The sequence below is a fragment of the Temnothorax nylanderi genome, unplaced genomic scaffold (assembly GCF_030848795.1).
Source record: "Temnothorax nylanderi isolate EJ_2023f unplaced genomic scaffold, tnyl_v1.0 TNYL_tig0397_pilon, whole genome shotgun sequence".
NCBI lineage: Eukaryota > Metazoa > Arthropoda > Insecta > Hymenoptera > Formicidae > Temnothorax > Temnothorax nylanderi.
The window spans coordinates 168,607-173,037 of record NW_027249459.1 but is presented as its reverse complement, the minus strand read 5'-3'; the positions used below and the strand labels follow the sequence as shown (position 1 = coordinate 173,037).

Here is a 4,431-nt window from a genome sequence, read left to right as displayed (position 1 = left end):
ATATATATATATACAGGGTGTACCAGACCTGACGTGCCACTTGTTAATGGCAGATACCTGAGGTCATTTTGAGACGAAAATCCTAATACCAAAATGCCGAGGCTATAATAGTTTTTAAGTAAGAAGTGTTCAAAGTTGGCCAATCAAGTTGTCTGAAATTCGCGCGCTCAGTCATGTCACATTGCACAGTAGTGAAGGTGCTTTCAAGCGCATGAATTCTATGATCGAAACTGATATAATTTTGCATACGTATTGTCTGCGTTGTTGTAATTGCTTCTTATCTTTATTGGAATATGTGAATTATTAATTAAATGTAATAATATTAATAGCAGAATAAAAGACATGAATATTAATTATGTAAAATGTGATACGTATCGAACTGTCAAAACTGTCATATGTATTTTATCATAAATGGATGATGATTCTGGTGGTAAAAATGTACAGATAAATATAAACTAATGAATTACATTTTTGTTTATTAATAAGTGCTAATAAGCAGAACATAAAATAAAAATACATAATTTTACTTTAATTAATAATAAAGTTATTTAATAAGAAATACATATGTTTCTACTTGTCTTGCTATTGAATTACATTTCAGTTTATTAATAATAAATTTTATTAATAATAAAATTATTTATTTTTTATGTAACATTTGATAATTTAAAATAAACTTATTGCTAGATAAGAAATTACATAAGCCGGCCGTAACTTTACAAAATTACAGAATACAGAATACAGAATACAAAATACAGAATACAGAATTACAAGAATACAGAATACAGAAATTATTTAAATTACAATTCAATACAGAATTTATCATTTAGATTAAAATAAATTTTTATACTTATTTATAAAAGATGTTCAAAATGTCTACCATCACATTGTATACATAATTGTGCACGTCTTAATAAATTCCGCCCTGCATCTCGTATCATTTGTGGTGTTATAGTCGCAACTGCTTCAATAATTTTGCCCTCAAGTTCTTCACGGTCGTTTATATCTTCTCGATAAGTGTATTCCTTTAAAGTACCCCATAAAAAATAATCTAAAGGCGTTAAGTCTGGTGATTTTGCCGGCTAATTTATAGGACCTCCACGTCCTATCCATCTCGCTGGAAAATTTGCATCCAATACGCGGCGTGCGTTTAAAGAAATATGTGGTGGTGCTCCATCGTGTTGAAAAAATATTTGTTGCCGTTGGTTTAATGGAATATCTTCTATCAAATTTATAAAATCATTTTTTAAAAAATTTGTATAAATATTTCCAGTTAGCCTTGCAGGCATTTCAAAAGGACCAATCTGAAATTTAATATCAGTATTGTACGTACTTGTATACAGTTATTGTATAAGTAAAATACATTGAAAATTGTGTTTCTAATAATTAAAGTAATTAATACATTAGAACTCACAATTGTATCATTTAGTAAACCAGCCCATAAATTCATTCTAAATCGACGCTGATAATTCCTCAATTTATAATAATTTGGATTTTCGTTCGCCCAAACATGTGAATTATGAGTATTAAAACTGCCTTCACGCGTAAAACACGATTCATCCTTAAATAAAATATTATGTACAAAACCACGTTGATTTTCTTCCTGTTCTAGTAACCATGTACAAAATCTCATTCTGCGTTTATAATCTTGTGGTAATAAATTTTGTACTTTTGTAAAATAATACGCATGAAATCTGTTTTCTTTTAATACACGGTGTACTGTAGATTTCGAGATATTTAATTTCTTACTAATTTTGCGTATACTAGTAGAAGGTTCATCTTCTGCAGCTTGTAAAATTGCTTCTTCATTTTGGACTGTGCGGATACGACGTTCAATAACTGCATCTCTTCTTTTGTCAGGAATTACAGATCCTGTTTCACGCATACGATGTATTAATCAAATTCTCATTTGTGCTTTTATTAAAATTTTTTCTTATAATTTGGAATTTTTTTATAATACATGGTATTAAAAACAAAAAAGAAAACAAAAACAAAATAACGTAAAAATAAAATAATTATTATCTTCCAACATGGATTTCACGTCAGCAGAATATTGTGATATGTTATTTATGTATGGTGAATTTGGACAAAACGCTCGTCTTGCTGCGCGCGAATATAACAGGCATTATCCGGAACGAAGAGCTGTCAACAAGAACGTATTTCTGAGATTAGTACATCGTGTGCGTGAAACAGGATCTGTAATTCCTGACAAAAGAAGAGATGCAGTTATTGAACGTCGTATCCGCATAGTCCAAAATAAAGAAGCAATTTTACAAGCTGCAGAAGATGAACCTTCTACTAGTATACGCAAAATTAGTAGGGAATTAAATATCTCGAAATCTACAGTACACCGTGTATTAAAAGAAAACAGATTTCATGCGTATTATTTTACAAAAGTACAAAATTTATTACCACAAGATTATAAACGCAGAATGAGATTTTGTACATGGTTACTAGAACAGGAAGAAAATCAACGTGGTTTTGTACATAATATTTTATTTAAGGATGAATCGTGTTTTACGCGTGAAGGCAGTTTTAATACTCATAATTCACATGTTTGGGCGAACGAAAATCCAAATTATTATAAATTGAGGAATTATCAGCGTCGATTTAGTATGAATTTATGGGCTGGTTTACTAAATGATACAATTGTGAGTTCTAATGTATTAATTACTTTAATTATTAGAAACACAATTTTCAATGTATTTTACTTATACAATAACTGTATACAAGTACGTACAATACTGATATTAAATTTCAGATTGGTCCTTTTGAAATGCCTGCAAGGCTAACTGGAAATATTTATACAAATTTTTTAAAAATGATTTTATAAATTTGATAGAAGATATTCCATTAAACCAACGGCAACAAATATTTTTTCAACACGATGGAGCACCACCACATATTTCTTTAAACGCACGCCGCGTATTGGATGCAAATTTTCCAGCGAGATGGATAGGACGTGGAGGTCCTATAAATTAGCCGGCAAGATCACCAGACTTAACGCCTTTAGATTATTTTTTATGGGGTACTTTAAAGGAATACACTTATCGAGAAGATATAAACGACCGTGAAGAACTTGAGGGCAAAATTATTGAAGCAGTTGCGACTATAACACCACAAATGATACGAGATGCAGGGCGGAATTTATTAAGACGTGCACAATTATGTATACAATGTGATGGTAGACATTTTGAACATCTTTTATAAATAAGTATAAAAATTTATTTTAATCTAAATGATAAATTCTGTATTGAATTGTAATTTAAATAATTTCTGTATTCTGTATTCTTGTAATTCTGTATTCTGTATTTTGTATTCTGTATTCTGTATTCTGTAATTTTGTAAAGTTACGGCCGGCTTATGTAATTTCTTATCTAGCAATAAGTTTATTTTAAATTATCAAATGTTACATAAAAAATAAATAATTTTATTATTAATAAAATTTATTATTAATAAACTGAAATGTAATTCAATAGCAAGACAAGTAGAAACATATGTATTTCTTATTAAATAACTTTATTATTAATTAAAGTAAAATTATGTATTTTTATTTTATGTTCTGTTTATTAGCACTTATTAATAAACAAAAATGTAATTCATTAGTTTATATTTATCTGTACATTTTTACCACCAGAATCATCATCCATTTATGATAAAATACATATGACAGTTTTGACAGTTCGATACGTATCACATTTTACATAATTAATATTCATGTCTTTTACTCTGCTATTAATATTATTACATTTAATTAATAATTCACATATTCCAATAAAGATAAGAAGCAATTACAACAACGCAGACAATACGTATGCAAAATTATATCAGTTTCGATCATAGAATTCATGCGCTTGAAAGCACCTTCACTACTGTGCAATGTGACATGACTGAGCGCGCGAATTTCAGACAACTTGATTGGCCAACTTTGAACACTTCTTACTTAAAAACTATTATAGCCTCGGCATTTTGGTATTAGGATTTTCGTCTCAAAATGACCTCAGGTATCTGCCATTAACAAGTGGCACGTCAGGTCTGGTACACCCTGTATATATCAAGAAGTAAGTGTTTGTTCCGCCAATGATAATTAACAAAGAGGTGCATATATTTAATCGACTACTAATTGGCAAAAAATTACATAACTTTCACGACGTTTCGACCCAGGCTTCGGGTCCTTCTCAAGTGATCTAACAAACAAAAATTATAAGAATCGCAGCGTCAAGAAGTTGGGTTAATAAATGTACGGAATTTAAATCATGTGTAACAATTGAAAGTACCTGATGAGGAAAATGTACCATCGTCAAACCATTCTCAGTCAACTGTTCATGAGATTTTGATAGAAAAGTCACAAGAGTGCTAAATAAATTAATTCGTCAAAAAAGTAAGTATGTTATCATAAATAAAAAAACGTGAAAAAAGAAAAAAGAAGAAAAA

General features: G+C 29.6%; 1 pseudogene; it reads left to right on the top strand.

Moving 5' to 3' along the window:
• Positions 1–2,429: 2,429 nt before the first annotated feature.
• LOC139782237 (histone-lysine N-methyltransferase SETMAR-like) lies at positions 2,430–3,207 on the top strand (annotated as a pseudogene).
• Positions 3,208–4,431: the final 1,224 nt, after the last annotated feature.